We start from the raw sequence: 21,217 nt of genomic DNA, 5'->3' as shown, positions 1-21,217 counted from the left end.
CATGGCAAAGCAGCAGCACTTGGTTTCAATGAAAGGAGAGGACTCCTGATGCTCGTTGCCATCCTCTTTTTCCAATACACTTATTTCATATAGAGTAGGGAAAAAGGGCACAAAGAGGGGGTAAAGCATTTGAGAAGGAGTTACTTTTAGCTGTTGCAAAGGGATCTCAGACTTAACACAGACTTTCTCAGGGCTTGATGCTGCCCGTTTCGGCTAGACAGAGAGGAGTGTAAGCTTTAGTTCTATCAAGCTCAAAGTCTTACTTCTGCATAAATAGAATGATGTTGCTTTGTCACAATGCTGAAGCGTAACAGCAAAATGCATTTAAAAAAAAAAATCTACGCCCTGCATGAAAGTTACTTTTTCTACATCTAAAGATTGTGTACATGTCACAATATCAGAAACATGCATCTAAAGATCATGCAATTTTTCTTAATATGTTCCACAACTCCCTTAAGAGTTACAGCAATTCTCCCAGTTTTATGATTCCCTGAAATGGAAGTGAAATCCATGAATCCAAATCCTGAATTAGTTTAGATCATCTCTCTACAATGAGGACTGCAGAGCTTACTTCTGTGAGCTGAAGGTCTCCCCAAAATACTAATTTTTAGTTACTTGATTAGCTTAAAAGAAAGGAGCAAACATTTTTCAAATTTGAAATACAAACAGATTGACAATGCCAATTATTGAAAAGCTTTTAAAGATTCAAAGAAAGTATATTAGTATATAAGAGTTTTGAATTTATGTTGTTCCTTCAGAAGAATGACATATTGTGTATAGAAGATCAATAGGAAAAGAAAAATGAAATACCCCAAATACCACCTGCTGTTCTTTTGTAGAGGTATCTGTGCTCTGGGCAGTTTGCCCAAGCAATAGCAAAAGATTTTGTCCAAATAAAGACTGCATTACAAAACAACTATATAGCCTCACTGCTTAAGCAAGTGTTTGAGTTTTGCCTCTAAGGCTGCTTCTTGGCTCCTTTTCACTGCAGTTCAAGGATAGCACCACACCATGCACTGATGGTGTACATCAGAGGGCATTTTGGCTTCATCTGTGGGAGTCAAATCCCTCAGTTTCTAACACAATCATTTGTCTTGGATATTTCATTCTAACTATAACATGCCAAAAAAGTCCATGTTAAGCTTTTCTCCAAAGCAGACATCAATAATATTACATACCACTGATTTAAATAAAGTTCAGTGAAAAAACCCAAGTAAAACAGAATAAGGACCAAAGATTCACATTGTCCTTTCCATTCAAAATCAAGGCATAAATCTTAGGGTGTTGGGTGTTTTTTTTGTTTTTGTTTTTTTAATGAGGGAAAGTTTTAAAACAAAACAGAAGAACACAAACCAAAAAAACCCCAACTTTTGATATTCCACTGATAAAGGCTACATCACTCCTAAGACATGTACTTCCCTAAAAAGATCTAGTACTTACAATAAAACTATTGTTCCAGTGCTCATGTAGCTTCAATGACTTAAGAATGTAAATGGGGCCATATTTATAGGGAGTTATATACCTTTTATTAGGTCAACTGATGGAGCCAGGGAAATAACAGATAAGCTTTCGGGAACTTATAAACTAAAGTGAGTCCCATGTGTTGTTTAGAGCAGAATTAGTCAAGAATGCAATATGGTTACCTTATTTCTGATGATCAAAATAGTATAACATATTTATTAGCTGTTTTTTCTCTTTTCATATCTATTCTTGATTTTACTATTTTATTACTCAGAGGGTTAAATCTGGATGCTTGAATATTTTCATATCTCAGTTCTACTTGACAGATAAAAATAAGTTTCTAGGAGACTTTAATAATGAGAAGTTAAAAGTAACAAGGAAAAATCCTGGGAAGATGACCAGAGCCACAGGACACAGGCACTTTTGATCATGATTGCAGCAGATCTTGGGGATGGCTCTAGAGGCTCCCTCTGCTCCTGCTCTGCATTGCATACAAAAGCTAATACCTGAAGTATATGCATTCAAGGTATCTGGTAGGTCAGAGTTCCTAAAGGGCATATGAGTAACATAGCAGTCTGATGAGGTGCTTTAAGTTCAAGGTCTAGGCATTCAACAGACTCTTGTGAGAGGAGTTCAAGTGGTTTTTACTGATTACTGAGATAGTTCAGTTAAAGAGACTGTGGGGATAAGATGCTTTCCATGATAATTATTGATGATCTAGACGAGGGGATTGAGTGCACCCTTAGTAAGTTTGCAGATGTCACCAAGTTGGGTGGGAGTGTTGATCTGCTCAAGGGTAGGGAGGCTCTGCAGAGAGACCTGGACAGGCTGGAGCGATGGGCTGAGGCCAACTGTATGAGCTTCAATAAGACCAAATGCCGGGTGCTGCACTTGGGCCACAACAACCCCCAGCAGCCCTACAGGCTTGGGGAGGAGTGGCTGGAGAGCTGCCAGTCAGAGAGGGACCTGGGGGTGTTGATTGACAGCCGGCTGAACAGGAGCCAGCAGTGTGCCCACGTGGCCAAGAAGGCCAATGGCATCCTGGCTTGTATCAGAAATAGAGTGGCCAGCAGGGACAGGGAAGGGATCTTACCCCTGTACTCGGCACTGGTGAGGCCGCACCTCGATTACTGTGTTCAGTTTTGGGCCCCTCACTACAAAAAGGACATTGAATTACTTGAGCGTGTCCAGAGAAGGGCAACGAAGCTGGTGAAGGGTCTGGAGCACATGTCGTATGAGGAGCAGTGAGGGAACTGGGGGGGTTTAGTCTGGAGAAGAGGAGGCTGAGGGGAGACCTCTTTGCCCTCTACAGCTACCTGAAAGGAGGTTGCAGAGAGCTGGAGATGAGTCTCTTTAACCAAGTAATAAGCGATAGGACAAGAGGGAATGGCCTCAAGTTGCACCAGGGAAGGTTTAGACTGGATATTAGGAAGCATTTCTTTACAGAATGGGTTGCTGGGCTTTGGAATGGGCTGCCCAGGGCAGTGGTGGAGTCCCCATCCCTGGAGGGGTTTAAGAGTTGGGTTGACACAGCGCTGAGGGATATGGTGTAGTTGGGAACTGTCAGTGTGAGGTTAATGGCTGGACTAGGTGATCTTCAAGGCCTTTTCCAACCTAGATGAGTCTGTGATTCTGTAAGTAAGAGAGCAGAGGAAGATACTGAGAAGCCAAGTATGCAGGATGTTTCAGCGGATGTAACAACCTTTATTTGTGTTGCTTTGCAAGATCTGTGTTGCTCTGCAAATGTCTGTCTTTATAATAATGCCTATTGCTGTCCACGTGATGGTACAGATTCAAGAGACAATAGCTTTGTTCAGTTGAAACACCCAGTTAATCCAAACAAGAGCTTTATAGGCACTGGGACTTCAGACTAAGGTATTTGTCTGTAAAATGTACTGAAAAGTTAAATTCTGAGTACTACTACAGTTTAAGATATCAGCACCTTATCAGAGCAAATGCTCCCTGAAAACCCCATGCAGAGTACATTTCCAAAAAACTCTGAACCGCCATAAAAGTAACACAGCTAACAACAGCTTGTGAAGAAGCGGTATGTTAAACACTAATTATTGAAAACATAAGCTTGTGTGCTCCAAGCAATAGCATTCCAAAACTTTCCATTAAAAAAAATAAAATGCCAAGAATACAGAAAACAAAACAGACATTTGGTAAGTCTTCTGTCTACTAAATTAAAATAGGTTTTCCTGAAGGCCCCACATGCATTCTTAATGACAGTAGTTTTGATGACAAATGTTTTTAAATGTGGTATTAAAAGACAGCAGTAGTAGGTACCAGATTTCAGGCTAAGCTGAATTACATTCAACATAAACCACAAGGCAGGACAGAGGTTAAAGTTACCTTTTCTCTGAGTGACCACTGCTCTCTGTGAAACACAGCATGTTCAAGACATACAGCAGCCTTTAAACTTCACCTCAATGAGTTTCTGAAGTTTTGCTCTACAATTGTTGCAGAGCTGCTTTAAATTGTACAATGCTAAGGGCTCAGGTCTGTATAGATGGGGCAGATATAACTGACAGCTCAGAACTGCATGCTTTTATTTGTATTTTGAGATAAAAATTATTAATACATTAAATACCAATGGATTATCCAAACCATTAATTCAGGATTAAGGAATATTAAAAACGCACATCATGCATAACCACTAATCAGCAACAAATCTAAACTTAATAAACTGGTATTTAATTGTATCTTGTTAAATTTAGCAGTCATCTTAATCATAATTAAAAGCAATTCCAAGATGCAATTTAAATCATTACCAAAACCTCTTGCCAGTCCATTTCAAAACCAAAAATAAAATTATTTGAAGTTTCTATTGATTTTTTTCCTTCTCCAAGCTGACTACAGTAATTTATACACAGCCCTGTGTCTGCCCCAGTAACCATGATTAACCCACATCAGCCAGAGCCAGAAAAGCTGTCCAAGGTGACAGCCAAGACAGACAGGACAATAAAATATAACTACACTACCAAGAGCAATAAAACGCTTTGCTTCACTGCACTGATTTCTTTGGAGTCTTACCTGGCTAGCAGCACTGTAGTGCTACAGTTCTATGCAAGATTATAAAAGGGATCACAGAAAAAATGGGCTACGTTTGTACATGTCTGTACAATGCTCCTATGTGTGGTTGTGTAAAAATGGAATACTGCAAAATGAGGCAGATAACTCACAGAAGTCAGCTGTAAGAAAAGGGCCAAGGACCTTAGATTTACAGATACTTTCATCTCAGCAAAAGGACTGCAAGGCCCGATTATGTGCTGTTGGTCAGATTCAGGTAGCAGGAAGCTTCTGTTTGCCCTGTTTTTTCATCAGAGCAGATGGGGAAGAGTTTTTCAGGCGATACACACTACCCCAACACCTATTGTCCCTGAGAATGATCTGAATACTACCCATGCATCCACATGAGAAGAAGGGACGAGGATGCGTGTAAATCATGTACCTACTCATGGCTGAGGGCAGACCTGGGAAATGCTGCCACAGCCCATGAAGAGGGTCTGCCTACTTCTGGTATGGCCATAGAGGCTGGACAGACTAGACTCATATCTTCTATACTTTCAGCAACTCTGGTACAAATGGGCCTGTTTTTATGCAATCCACATTAAAGTTTTTTGGACACATAGTCTATGACTAGATGGGCAGCATTTGGTAATACATTATATCCATAGACAGAGAAATAGAGATACAATGAATTAGCATAACAGAGAGACATTTTACTTCCTCTGCAGATGCAGTTTGAAGATAGTGACATTGAAAAATGGGGACCCCCACCACCAATAGCACAACACATGCTTTTTCCAGAGCACTGTGGGTATATATCAGCGCAATGCCAGAAATCACAGACATAACATTAAGTTTGCTGAAAAACACATGTACCTGGGAAAAAAAATAATGTTCTTTTACTTTGAATCTGATAGTGCAAAATTTCACTTTTTTCCATGTAACTGGACTCCTACAGATAGAGAAGTGGTTTATGAGACAGGTTTTAGCAAAGAATTGCCTCAACTGTTCGTACCACTTTGAAAATCTGTGATTAGAATTGCCTTACAAACCAATTATCTGATACTTTGAAACAGTTTCAGAAAAAGGACTAGGAATGAGTCTCTTTAACCAAGTAACAAGCGATAGGACAAGAGGGAATGGCCTCAAGTTGCACCAGGGAAGGTTTAGACTAGATATTAGGAAACATTTCTTTACAGAACAGGTTGTTAGGCGTTGGAATGGGCTGCCCAGGGCAGTGGTGGAGTCCCCATCCCTGGAGGTGTTTAAGAGTTGGGTCGACACAGCGCTGAGGGATATGGTGGAGTTGGGAACTGTCAGTGTTAGGTCAATGGTTGGACTAGATGATCTTCAAGGTCTTTTCCAACCTAGATGATTCTGTGATTCTGTAATAATCCTCTGTGGGCCAAGTAATCAGGTACGTAAATATGGAAAAATCTGGTGCTACTTAAGTGAATTGTTTAGTTCAATGGGAAACAACAGAAGTAGAGACATGCTTTCTGTTTGCTCTTTGCATCTTTCTGCTTAGGCTGTAGAAGTTATAGCCCTTGAGTTTTATTCTTTTACAGTTTAAATGAACTTTTTCTGTTTTGAGCATTTTTCCTGTTTGCTCTATTGTGGTATACATCTGTTTGCATTAAAGCTCATTTAATATACCAGGGCTCATACTTTAGTCTGGAATCCTTTCAAGTCCCCCTTATTGTTTGTTTCACAGCCTCTGCTGCTCCAAATTTAGTTTCATCAACAACTAACTAGTTCACTCTCCCCATCAGTCATGTATATAGATTAGACACCATCTATGTTCAAGGACTACCCCTTTGGGAACCCTGCTTAATACTGCTCTCCAATTTAGAAGAGCTTTCCTGACAAGCAATTGCTTGTTCCCATTTTTTTTTAGCTAGTCTTTATCCCCTATATTCGCTCTTATGTCCTCCCTTGGCTAGCTGCAGCTTTCAGCTTAAGCAGAAGCCTGTGAAGTGGAACTTTTGCAAAGACTTTTCTCCAAATCCATAAATTAAGCTGTATACAGTGCACTATGAAGGCTATTGCTGTGTCTTCAAAAGAAACAGCAAGAAAGGTTGGCTTAGCAGGAGCCACACTGTTCCTGCAATGTTGCTTCTGCAGTCACGCTGGCTAGTTCCTCTGAGGTTAATGTAAAAGATGAATGTTTCATCACGTATTTCTTTCTAACATGTTGAGAGAGATTCTGCTCTGGGTGACATCAAATTATCTGTGGAGTAACTTCACAGATTTCAGAGATTTAGTGTCTCCTGCACCTTTCCCCTAGCATGGACGTCAAAACTCAACATCTGCTGTTACAGATTCTAGCATTTAGCACAGTTACAAACTAATATGCCTCCTAACGGGTTCAGACCTTTCTTAAAACAACCAAACCAACCAGCCAAACAAAAAAGGGACTCAGATTAAAGCAAGTCCTACGCATGGAACAAGGCCATGTCATGCTTGGGATTTGTTCTGCAGAGAAGAGTTCACATTGAGAATTTTGCCCTAAGGGCCAGCTACTACCCTTAATCTGTGCCTCCAGCTTCTACCAGCATCACTGTAATATGAAGCAGTGAGACTTTTAATAAGTCTGCATCCAACCAGCCTTCATGACTATTTAAAGCCTCCATAAGGACTCTTACGATTTGTAACCAGAACATCTGCCATCCCTTGTTCAGTTGTACACCTTTTCTACAGTCTCAGAGAGCATCCTGATTCTCTTTGAACACTGAGCCTAAGATGCTGAAAATTGTTCCCCAGACTAACAAACACTTAACTCACACCTCTCTTCGGGCATCTTAATGATGTTACAAGAAACTAGCCATATATTTGCTACTATTGACATGGAAGTAATAATCTAACACAGCCAATGCATTAACATTTGCAAAAGGATTTTCAGCACACTGTTTCCCTACATTGGGAGACAATGTAAACTCCTTCCCCCTGTGCAAAACACTAGGAGTATCCTTGGAAAAATATGAATACATCTGAGAGAGTGAAATGGCAGAAGGAAAGAATAGGAACGAAACCAAACTGGAAGTATAAGACCAATTCTTCCTTGCCTGTCGTTTTGGACTTTGTGATGCAGTCATGAGCATGTTACTTTAGGCTGAAGAAGAATGGAAACTTGAAAATATATCAGGCCATATAATCTGACCAAGGAAAATGTTGTCAAAGGAAAAGTAAAAACCAGGCATTGACCTTACAAGCTAAGGTGTCCTTAATTTAACTGTTGTGTAAGAATTCTTTCTCTTTTCCTTCACTAAATTTGCCTGCAGAATCCCCTCAAATCCAAGGAATGAATCCCCTTCACTTTGCATTCAGCAGTTGAACAAGAGAGAAAATACAAATCAATAAGAGGTCTCTGTGCCATTAACAGGTTTGTTGCAACTTTTATATTAAACCAAAAAGTGAGTCAAACCAAGACTGACAGCAGAAGGCACATCTTAGCTGTTATAAATGGACAGATGTGGAATAAGACTAATAAAATGAGAAGACAGCACACTGCTGAAAAAGGTGGAGGAGGTTCTCTATCTGCATTCTGTTTTAAATCTCACCTCTGTAAGGATAAAATAAGTGCCTCTGGTGAAGATGAAGGAACAATTTGCAGATGTCCACCCTGGGCTGAGATGAAGGACTAAGTACAGATGTCCAGCCTAGGGATGAAATATCCCCTTCATTAGAATATATTTAAAAATCAAAGTTGAAACTACACCTTCTTTTACAGTAAACACCAAAGAGTGAATATGCATTACTGTGGTAAACTGGAACGTGGGAAGGGTGGGCTACCAAACAGCCACTATTCTTTCCAGGTGGACTGACCTAGGTTAAGGGTTCTAGCCATGCCAGGGGCCCCTGCTGTGGGTTATGAACTGAATAGGAAATGATGGCTCTCCAGACGTCATGCAAGGCCATTAGAAAAATCTCTGCAAATAGTCTGAGGCTGAAATAAAATGTCACAAACTCTTCTGAAGCCATACAGAGTCCCTGTTCCAAATTCTCCAAAGAAGTTTCAGTGTAAATTTAATTTTACAACTTGCTACATGACTCTTAATTGCAATTTTTAGGCTACACTGTTACTTCAGTAACACAGGAGCATACAGATCATTACTAGAAATCCTACTTAGAGGCTCTAACTAATAGAAAACTCCTACTGTGCTATGCATCATAAAGCAGATCATTTTTGCAAAGAAATCACAGTAGAAGTAGGTAGCTGTTAACTTAATTATAGAAACAGAGGTAGGAATTTGCCTGAATCCCACAACTTTTGGAGTACTGACAGAAATCAGATCTCCTTTATCTAAAGACTGTTCTTGTGTGCTCCCTCACAAAGCCGATTTTTTTCTAGTTCTACCACCCTCTTTCATGCATCTCCAACAGAAAATGAGCTCATTTAGTTCTTTCATATGCTACTAGATATGGAGCCTGAAGAACTTTTAATCTAAAAATCCTGAATGAAATACAAAATGTAATTCATTCATCAAGCTTATAATTCGATGTGAAAGGAGACTTTCTGTCTTGGTTTAATGGCTACAAGCAATCAGATATTCAGTGGGCTATTCCAATAACTACAATTTCAGTTTTTCTGAAAAAATGATATTTTTGAATGGAAAGAATATATATTTCCTACATATAATGCTTTGAAGAGATCATATTTATGTTAGCACCAATAATTATTTTCTTTTTATAACTGCACATAGAAATATTACAATTCAGTAAAGAATCCACTGCATAGCAAACATATATTTAGTGAGTTGCTCACTCGCCATTTTTCAAGGCTATCACTTTTGCACATACTGTTTATAACTAGGTGTCACATGGCTCAGCCCTTGGCCTTCATCAGTGCCCTTAAAGCCTATGATCATTCTCTTTTCCTTCTCAGTTCTAAGACCAGCTGTGATACACCATTTAGCATATAGCTACATTGCAGAAACTTTGTTGGACCACAAACATAAGCAGGAGGAATTACTGAAATTTTGTAAGACAGCATATGAAAAACTGTAATATCTTAAAGGATTTTTCCCTATTAATACAGAAAATCATAAGCTGAGAACACTCATGCGTTTCACAGTAAGCTTTTTAGCTTATGTTCCGGAGTAGTTGAAAACGTTTGATATGGTCCATTATGTCCATCACAATCTCTTTTCTCCTGTTTCTTAAAGCTGCTCTGAGCTGTACATTTGCTTTTATAAATTACAAGCACATCCCTGTGTTAAACATACTCCTGTACCTGCAACTGTAACAGAGAAAATGGATTTTAATACAGTTTTTCAATTAAAAAGAAGAGATTTCTTTTTGACATATCCGATCTCACCATAAAGCAAATGAAACCAAGAAATGTCACCAGTACCACAGGGGAGAAATGCCACATCTACACTTTTGCACCAGGAATGACCAAATAACTCGTCCCATACTGAGACGTAAATGGCATTGACAAGCGTCATACAAAAACATATCACTCACGCATCAAAAAAAAAAAGCAAATATGTGAAGCCTCTTTTACTGGAGGTCCTTATACAGCTACTTAGTAATTGGCAAAATAACTGTGCATAGGTTTAATATCTCTTTATGAAAAATGATACATAACAAGAGAAATCTTGCACAGAGCTTCATGTGGGAAAAAAAAAAAGTCAGTTTTCACATGGAGTAAAAACTTGTCCTCTCTGCCTTTCCTCTCTCTCTGCACTCCCCTTTCCTGTCTCAGCTATACATATACCCCCTGAAGAGTTATCTGTATATTCCCTAGCGATGTAGTCACGTTTGATTGAATTTTTCAGAATGCTCAGTTATTACATGACATTTGTTTGGTAGCAGAAGACAAAACACTTTCTTCATGCTGTAAGGTAAGGCACTAACAATTCAAGAAACAATATGTAACAAAGACCTGGTCTGCTGAATTTATTTATATCAGATGTTAGAAACCACTGTCCTAAAAAATCTGGTGACACATCATTCAGTAGCATCAGTAGAGCCTTAAACTTGAAGGATAGGACTAAAATACAAATGAGTTTAGCTCTGATCAAAGTGTAATGACATGAAGAAGCACCAAAGCATACATCATTTTCCAATCTCATTCTGACGTTTTTAACACTACGTGTTGCAAATTTTAGGAAGGCAGACAGCACCACCTGTGTCATCATTCCGGACTCCCACAAAAGCAGATGCAGCAGGGTACCACTGCAAGGCAGACTGCTCCAGGGAGCACGTGGGGCCAGGGATGAGCCCACTGTAACATCAGCCTTTGCTGGGGACAAACCACGCAGAATATGTTGGATTACACATAAATTTTTTTCATTCTGTGCATATAAGTGAATCTGAAGCTGTTATACTCTGGTTCTTTTGTGTCTTGTAACTAATTTTATAAACAAATTAAGCCCCACATATATTCAGAGTCTTGAATCATGGAGTGCTTGCTATACAAGGGGTGCAAGACTTGTTTAGAAATAATGAATAGTAATTCATTTAGTAAGAAGACAGAATCTAAGGAGCCTGGCTGGATTTACCTGCTTTGCTAGCCAGTCAGAAATCCTTAAGTAAGTGAAACTGCAGTGATGTCTATATATGCCATGCTAGACTGCTGCCTATCCAAGCATAGAGAAGCCCAGCTTCCAGGGAAAATGGAATAGAAACGGAGTAAAATAACATGAAAAATAAAATTAACTTAATTTTAAATAACTGTTTTAGAGCTAGAGTAGGGAGATACTCATGAAAACACTACTAATGAGCATTTATACCTGAAAAGAGTAGCAACCATTGGAACAAATGGTATCTATTACTCTTGACATGGTACAGCTACAGTAAACAATAGCTGACGATTGACTAAATCCCCACTTGTGACCATGCAGCCCTGTAATGAGTAAGTCACATCTTTGACCCCAGAAAAGATGTTAGTAAAAGATGAACACGTATTAAAATGAAAAAGAAATATTTGTATTTCTTCCAGCTGCTTCTTTGGCAGGTAGCACTCACCAGTCCATTTAGGCCAAATAATTACTATTACATTCAGCGACATCTGGTAGAAGAGTAAGCTTGAAGCTAACTAGGGAGAGTAGTCTACAAATGAAGCAGTATATTTGCATCTTGTTTATTACCAGCAATGGGCACGTGGACTGCCAGATGCCAGCAGTAACACACAGATGCTGAGAGTGAAATCTTGTCTCCCTTTACTCCCTGGAGAATCTGAAGAAATCAGCTGTATTCATGTAACAGTGACAAACACATCCCTTTTTTTACCAGACTCCAAAGGATTTAGTACAGCAGATGACAGAATCTGTTCTAACATATATTGTCAAACAAATTAATAAAAACAAAGAAAGAACTAGAGCTGCACACTAGACAGCAAGCCCCTTAAGAAACACACATCATGTCACTGGGATATGAAACACTAATAATGTGAAATTTGTATTACCCTTGGAGAAAGCAGTTTGTTTAACACAGCTGTTGCTCCGGACATGGACTTTGGCTGGCTTTTGCAACATCACTGTGCCTTATCTGAGAATATATCACACTTAAACTATGATGCTGCCCTTTGTGGTCAGACAACTCTGGCTCTGCAGTGAAAATATTTCCCTTTGTATCTCACTTGTCTGTTGTGGAACAAGCATTCCCCTCCTCCCACTGGGAGGTGATTTAGAAATTGAAGTTATTATATTGGAGGAAAACAGTAACAAGGTTTTTTCACTGCTCTATTTCTTTCCATTTCCACTCTACTTCACAGTTTGCCCCTTGCTTTCTACCTTCCTGTTTTCTTCAGATTTCATGTCCTAAATATCAACTGCCAGCACTCCAACCTACTTACAGCCCATCTGGTGGGAAGCAATTGCTACAGATACTCAATTTATTACCACATCCAACTCATATCAGTACTTTATTTAATATAACATTTTTCCCACCTAGAAATTAACACAGAATATAAATCTTTATAATTACCTTCAGTTGTTTAACTAAATAACTGTTGACCTCTCCCAAACAAAATGTTGGCTGAGTTGTCTATTGTGGTGGAATTTCAGCAAATCCTCTGGAACCTTGAAAATTAGATGTTTATCTCTCTTCAGATGAGCAACAGTGACACAGCAGTGAGACTTTAGAATGTGCTATCAGTGACTGTAGAAACATACTGCAACTCTTGGGTACATAAACTGGTTGCTCACCAATTTGAGAGCTGTGTTGCCTCAACATTAAGCCAGTCTGAAAAGGCACTACAATCAAACCATTAATTCCATGGTCCTAATCCTGGAAGGGGCAAATTTATCTCTATTCAGATACTGAAATTCAGAATGGTATCTTAGATGTCATCCTTTACTCCAACTGGTGTTTCACATCTCATCTGTTCGTGGAGGTACAACTAAAAAGATGTATTTCTATAGAGAAGTCTGAACAATCCACAGCGACTCCCAGTAGTAGTTACATGAATGGGAGGTGGAAAGCAGGAGAGGGGAGGGATCTCAAACCTTTCTTTTCCCCCTGTGTGTTAAAACTCAGTTCAGTATGTCCCTAGTAGAGGAACATATACTCACTATCCCAAAGGATATAAAATCGATGAAAAAATAAAAGATTTAGTAATCACATTTTGATAAGACAACAGAGAGCAAAATAAGAAATATTTACAAATTAGAATAAAAGCAGAATTTAAATTAGTTCATATATGTAAAGAGGAAAAAAAAGGGCTGTCAGTTCAAATGAGATGAAACATTCAGTAGGTGTTATTATGGGTAATTATAATAACATTCTGAAAAGAAAACAAAATATATGATTTGCCTAGTTAGTAACTTATAACAGTTCATTTGTTAATAACCTAGAATCACCTGTTAATCATGGCTGCATAATTTCAAGACTTGAAAACAGTGGAAGGTTAGACAGAGCTACGTGTTAAGCCTCTCATCTGCAGAAAACGCCAACTTCCTTTCCTCAAAAAGTTCATATTTATCATTTCAGAGGGAAATCTCCCTTTTAATGTTATAATGATGAACCAAATAATAGCCTTAAACAGATCCAAGTATATAACGTTAGCAAATAATATATAAAAGTTCACAAAAAGTAGGAACTTTTAATGGCCTTGACTACACATACACTCACAATGCAATACCTCTACCATCAGATATAGAATGCAATTCATTTGCTGATGTATAGACGCAATTCTAAACTTAATTTACTATCTGCAATGGAAGGATTAATGCAACAGCGGTTTGCCACCAGTCTACTACAGAGTGTCAGAAAGGAAGGAAACACTAGAACTATTCTCCCACAGTGTACTTGCCTCCCACCTGAGGAGTCAAAATGAAGCTTCAACAGAATATGTCATACCATCATCATACCTGTCAAACACCGTTGAGAAAAGCAGAGACTCCAGGCACATAGTATGAACCCTAATTTACCTTGTTTTATTAAAATGCACAAAGCTGGGCTAAGAATATATTTAAGAGCATAGGAATTGCTCTTCTCCCAGGTGGCTCATGCATCTCTTGTCTTTGAGAACTTACAGATTTGCCCATCTTCCTTACCTACATCCAAAGTCTTTAATCCAAAGCTAAAGCACAGTTAATATTTTTGAAGTTAAAGTTGCAAAGGTGGGAATCTGTTTTTAACTGTTGCTGTTGCAGAGTTTCTCCTCAACTGTACATATTAAGAGTTAGGGATCAGCTGGGAATCCAGAAGGGAGATTACTCAAGATAATAAAACCAGCTAGCAAATAAGTATAGGGTAAATGGATAAGACAGTAATTACTTGAGTCTACAGACAGGCTGAAACAATAGAAACAATCCCCAAGAAAAATGGATTTTTTCATTATGTGTTTGACTATGAAGTCAGGCAGCATTAAATTAAGAAGTTTAACTTTTTTGCTATTATTTAAACTGAGGGGAGACAAATTTTAAAGTCACAGAAACTATAATTTATGTTACCACACGGATGGCAAACTGCAAGTTGGTGTTGTAATGTGTACAAATCACTGCAACAAAGGACGAATACAACATGCAGAGTTATAGAATCAGCTAGCTCTGAGCAGACTGTCTTCAAGTCCCCTTTCTGCTCTTGACCCATTACAACAAGAGCTAAACTACTATGGGACAGGAGGTCCTAGTGAGGAAGTGCTGAAAGTCATATTTTGCTTACATAGTTCTAAAAATGCAGACTAGCCATGTTTCCAGCATGACATGGGTGGAAAAAAAATCAATTGCTAGATTAACACACCCATTTTTTCCCTTCCAATTTCTTTGATTTATGATTATTATAATCCAGTTTGTTTCATGATATGGAGTCCAATTCTAAAGCTATGTCTCAAGGACACTTGAATGTAGAAGTAAAGGCTTTTCAAACTGATTTTTATGTGCATATTGGCTATTACACCATGACCAAGATCTATAAATCTCTCACTTGAAAGAATAATAGCTCTTATTGATTATAGTTTGATCATGCAAGATAAGGCAAGTGGGAATAATAAATCACCTTTATGGATTATTTGTATACATCACGTAAATGGGATTAAATGCATGTTTCACATGTTTGCTGATGAATCTGATTTGTATGTAACTAAGGATGTTCTGTGTATAATCTGTTAATGAACTGTCACATAGAAATTGAAGAAACATTTTCAGTCATTTTAAACCATCAGTCATCAGTCTCAAGAGCAAACACACTGGCAGTGCAGCACTGGGAAATACTGGCACATAAATCATCTTACTCTGTTTTTAGGACCAGCAATATTACATTAACTTAATCAAAAGGTTTTATGAAAACACCACTGAAATTCACTAAATGGAAGTAGATATACCTGGAAAATTACCCATACCTACTTTAATTGTGCATACAACAGCTGTTCTCTGATACTCTTAGGAATAAAACTCTTAAATTACAATGACTTTACAATTTACCTAGATTATCTGAGTCACCCAGGAGATATCTGTAACTTGCTATGAAGAATAGCTCATCACTGGTTTCACAGGTTTTGAAAATTATGTCAAGATATTCTGGATTTTTTCCAACAAACATAACCACTTAGGCACTTTTCATTCTGCTGTAAATAATAGATTGTGCAAACCCCAGAAACAGAAGAGATACAGAAATTACTCCTACTTCCTAAACTCTATTCCTATTATTCCTGGAGCTACAGGATAAACTCCATTTGCAATAAACATTCAAAGGTGATTAGCTGAAATTCTGAATTTTGGTGAAATGTAACACAGTACTTAACACAACAGTCCTAAATCTGCCTTGAAAGAAATGCAGTGTTACCAACCCCAGTCTTCCCAAACTGGCCTCCCATCCATTACTATCAGATCTAACAGTGTTTTCTCACTTACATTTCTCTCTCCATTCTTCCTGTCTCCCTTCCTGCTCTTTCCTCTTTTGTTTATCTACTTCATTAAGAGAAAGGAATATGGGGTTTTAGTTAGCCTGTGCTTTTATGTGAGCAATCGGAACTTGACTCTTTAGTCCCCATAAAAAAACAATGTATTGCTCAGGAAAAATAAAATAAATAAAATACAATTTGAGACCTCAGTTATGGGCTCTCTAAAAGTGCTGGTGTAGTTAAATGACTATATTTTTTTGAACTCATCACTACTGGTCAAAGGATCGTGCAAAATTTTGTTATTAGTTCTCATAATTAGTGTGTATGAGGAATCCTGCTCCCATTTTACAAACTGAAATGGAGGCACAACCCACGCAAGCAGCTGAATGGATGAATTCACTACTTTCAGCCACACGCCATTTACTTCTGAATGGCAATTCACCGTTTCATCTACTAGTGGAAAAAAAATCTTGTCTCAAGGAGAGCTGGCTGCACAATAAGATTATACAGTGTCAGAAGGTTATATTTCTATTACATTACAGACTTCAGAAAACAATGACCTTATTATGGTAAGTCATGTCCACACAGAACACTAAAGGTTTTCTCTGCCTGGGAGACTCAAAGTTACACAGGCAACAGGGCACAAGTGGGAAGGGCATTTATGAGGTAGGAAAAGAGAAAAATTTGCCATCCATCCCTTGCACCCGTCCACCTGGCAATCAAAAACTGGATTCTATGGCAGAAGGAGATATAAGGTGTGTATGTATAGTCACTCAGAAAATCAGGTAAACTGTGATCTAAATCATGTCAGTTCTTGATGCTAACCACGACCCCTCAGACCCTTCAGAATACTGCTCAGGTCAACACATGACTTTGTCAAGCCATTGAAAAATTAAGGTTAAAAAAACAAAACACCACCAGCAAACCCAGACCTTTGATGTTTGGAAAGAACAACATGTTCAGTAACTTTTAACCAATGAAACTATTTTCCTTTCTAGACAGTAATGACTGCTGAAACTCCCCATCTCCTGAATAGTTAAAATTCAAAGCAAGTGTGATAGAACATTGGTAGAAGTCATTAGATGGTCACAGGGAAGAGCTTGCAATCCCTGGAATAACAATTAATTCAAATCAATACAGAAATTAGAACGAAAGATTAGAAGCCACTGAAATTTACCCAGTGAGAAATAATTTATATTTTTAGCAAAATGAATCCTGATACATGATCAGTAAAGCTTCAATTAAGAGTCAAGCTGAAATTCTCCAACTTCTTTTTAAAACACAGTGTTCGTATACTACCAGTCTTTAGAAAGAAATGCAGCCGTTTACTACGGTTTGTAATAAACAGATGTAAAGCTTTGGAACACAGACAGCTCAAAGTCTGTGACAAAGAAATTAAAATCTAACAGAAGTAAACAAATGGACAAGATTAGATTATTTAAGAGATTGAAGCTGTTTTTTCTAAAATATGCAACAGGAAGACTGTACTGCAATATTTAAGCCCAACAGAAGAATCAGCCATGGTGTGTTGGAAGGAACATCTGTTTTCTGAGTGATCACTGAAAAGATGGGCTGGTGCCTTATTAATACTGCAATGGCCAGCTCTCTGCATAGGCACAGATGCAGAGGAGAGAGGCACCATCTTGTTGCCCAAGCACTTCAAGTTTTGGTTACAGCTCAACGTATATGCACACATTGAACCACTATTCATTCATTCAAACAGCAACAGCACACTGTAAAATTCAATGCAAGAATTCAAAGCAATTTTCCCTCTGGATGTCTACCAACAAATTCTCATTATGTATCAAGGCTGACAGGCAAAGCTTTGCAACATTCTAGATAATTATCTGAACTTTCCCCTCAACAAATCAAATAAATAATGACTCCCTACTCATGCTGCAGTCCTCCTCTTCCGTTTATTTTCTCTTCATTTGACAACAGAGAACATTCTGATGCTTTTCTTTTTTGCGTCTCTGTGAAAAAGGGCAATAAAAAAATGGGAAAATACACGTGCACATCAGCAGATGACAGCCTGCAATGACTGTAAATTATTTGAGGAAAGAGCTGTTTCTTACAGGTCTTCTGAAAGCATTTGATATATAGCTGATATTTTGAAAACCAGCAAGCAATGATTGTGAGCAATGATAATAAAGCATTTCCCTATAATCTTTTTTACAGGGGATGACATTACTGCATAGATTTCTTGCCTCTCCACCCATCACATTTGCCTAAAGCATCACAACAGTGAATTAACAAACATCACACTATCATCTCTGGTATGATAAGAGGTCACAGCTGAAAGCGTTCCTCTGTCATGCCTGTAGCCTTCTGGAAGGAAAAGAAAAATCCCAAGAAAGCTGTGCCTCTTTCCATTTCTAAAGGTGTGATCAACCAACCCTAATAGGTCTGTTATTAAGAAAATAAGGGCAACTGGAATTTCTAGTCGAAGACTGCTTGCAGACCCCACTTCCTACACATTTCATTACAAGGATAGGACATTTGAAAGAAATGAGCTTGTACATTAGCAGTCTACAATCTTAAAAGGAAGAACAGCGTGTTCAGGTCAGGCTCTTCAAATGACACTTGAGAAGCCATTTGCTTTGAACAAATACATTTGTGCAAAGATTGACAGTAAGATAAGCTAGTCAATTCTTATTGCATTAACTGAGAGACAACACAGGAAAGGTGCATGTTGGAAGATAGCTCTTCCCCTTCCCAGCACAAGAACAAGTTGGACAGCAGGAGGCTGGCATAGCTGAGATTACTTGGAGGCAAGAAATATTATATGTGATCCTAATAACAAGCACTTTCAGCTCACTAGTCTGTGAAACCATCATAATATACAAACACCTTTAGGTTGCTCATTAATCACGATTTAGCCATTATATCACGGGTCTCATTGCAGGCCTCCGCCTCATACAAGTGAAGCGCAGAACCACAGCCTTTTCCCCATGCAACAGTTGTGGTCCTGTGCCATGTATCTACAGCCTAGGGAGAATCCCATAGGGAAGCACAACCCTCACAAGTAGCCTGCTGCTGCTGGCCCTTTTCCACCATGGAGGTCCCTGCCAGCTACACACTCCTGCAGAGATACCTGACCTCTCCCTGACCAGATGTCCACCTGCACCTTGCAGTCTGAGAGGTGCCAACTTGAAAAGTAGCACTGGTCCTACCCTGGGGTTAAAAGGGTTCTCCAGGCGGGTCCTAGGTAAAAAGGAAAGGAGTTTGCATGCCATTTCCTGGCCCAGCAAGAGGACCTGTGTTCCAGTGCCTAGCAAATTATCTAGCTCCACAGGTGAAATACTTCAGGATGTGGGAAGAAGCAGAGTAGGAATGTGAGCTTAACAGCATTAATGTGCACCCACCTTTGCATTTTTGTGGCCCCTTTAGAGGTTATTAAGCTCCGTGAAAGGGCTTGTCCTTTCACAGGGAAAACAAGGGAAAGAATTGCAAAAGTATTGGCCAGATCTTTCAGGACGGTTCTCTTTCAAGACCTTCCGTTGCTAGCCACACCAACTGCCCCACCACCTTTTTCAATAAAAAGCTTACTCCTGTCACCTTGGACCACTTGCTTGATGATTGTTGAGCACACCAGTGGAGAGGAGGGAGGGGAAGTTAATCAGCAGCCAGACAAAACAGAGGCATTGTAGGGAATATTTACTTGACATAAATGAAGGGTAGGATACAGTAGGGGTGCAGGAGAAGAGAAAGAGATGAAGCCACACAGACTGTATAGGGTGGGGAAAGAAAATAAAAATCTATGGAATGTAACACAGTGAAACTTTAAACATCCTCCTCTGATAAAGTTCTCTGTGACATGGAAATAAATCATAGTTTTACCAGCCTAACAATGTCCACCACATCTCCGTAAAAACATCTGACCAAAGAATAGCTAGATATTTTCTGTTCCCTTTTAAACCTATTCTAATTGATGACCTCTTCAAAGGACTTCTTTTCTCTCTCTTGAAACTTTCATTAAACTTGGCAGACTGTTTTTTTTACAGTAACTCATGACTACCTTTAAAAATGGGAAAACACTGTCAGCACATTAAGCCTCAAGCTACATTTACTTTCCAGTCAGTAATTTGAGAAATTAATAATCCCTCACTAGCAAATATTCTACAAGTAACTGAAAAACTGCACATATTCTTTGGTGTTAGTAACTCAGTGATGAGGCTGGGAGATGAGAATATCAGCATGGCAGTTGTGTAATAACTAAACACACAATGTATAAAGTGGTGTTAACGATCCTAACATTTAATAAATACTGAGCAATAAGATATGAAAAACATATTTTGGTTTTATTCTTATATTTACGTAACTTTTAATATAAATTACACTAAAAATCAGTTTTCAACTTTCTGCAAGGCCTGCATTTGAAAGACTACAGCATCTCAGCCACTGTACAATGAAAGACACAATGAAAGACTACAATTTTCATTAGTGTTTCCTTTATATTATACTTTCAGCTTTCTAGTAGGAAAATAGTTACAGGACTTTCTAACATAAAGACTGCATTGCTAGCATATTTACATACCTTCTGCATTGCATAGTCTGTGATACTTGGCAATATGCTGTTATGAAGTGGCCTCAGCAGTGATAACAAAATCATAATAGCCCACAAACTACCAGACTCCAAAACCCATAGATGTGATCCTCTTGGTCAGCAAAGAACTCATTCTAGACTAAAGGTAGGAAGCACTTCTGTCCGAACAGTCTATCTGCAGGAAATTCTGCAAGCTTCTGTCTACAGCCTTTCAGATTAAAAAGCCTCAAACAAAAATGGAAAGCTGCAAAAAACAGGAAAAGCCTTGATTTCAGATACAACTGATGAGTCATGTAGAAAGACACTTAAGACATTAGTCACTGCCTGCTTTCTCATTGTACACTACTGTCATTCAATTTCTCAATAGCTTTTCTGTAGCATCAACTCCAGTATTTCACAGAGCCTCACAGAGAACAACAAATGACATTAAAAAAAAAAAAAACCAACAATGAAATCTGTTAACAAAACAGCTTTATAAAAGAATGGAAGACTGCAAAAAAGTATTAAGTTAAATAGTCCTATTAACAAGTATAAAATATCAGGTAGAGATATAAACCCAAACAATAACATTATTTATTAGCACTGGTTAGACAAATTTATGACCAAAGTTTATGACACTGACTAAAAATATTTTGTCTTTTTTTTTTTTGCACTGCTTTTGTACTTTGATTTCAAGAGAAGACATGTGAAATGTTGCCTGAATAATGAAAATGTAGAAAAAGTGCTCTTGTGCTTCATGCAGAACTGAAATCTTAAGGAACGGTTCTAATGTAAGATTTCAAAATGGAAGGAAGTTAAGGAATTTTGGTATTATTTACCTGTTCAAGCCCCTCTCAAATTTAATTAGAAAGATTTGCTAGCAGCTGTCCATTTGGACTCTGACCTCTGCTGAACTGGAGCCAGGTAGA

This window comes from Strix uralensis, chromosome 14, assembly GCF_047716275.1.
Source record: "Strix uralensis isolate ZFMK-TIS-50842 chromosome 14, bStrUra1, whole genome shotgun sequence".
NCBI lineage: Eukaryota > Metazoa > Chordata > Aves > Strigiformes > Strigidae > Strix > Strix uralensis.
This window is presented reverse-complemented; position numbering follows the sequence as displayed.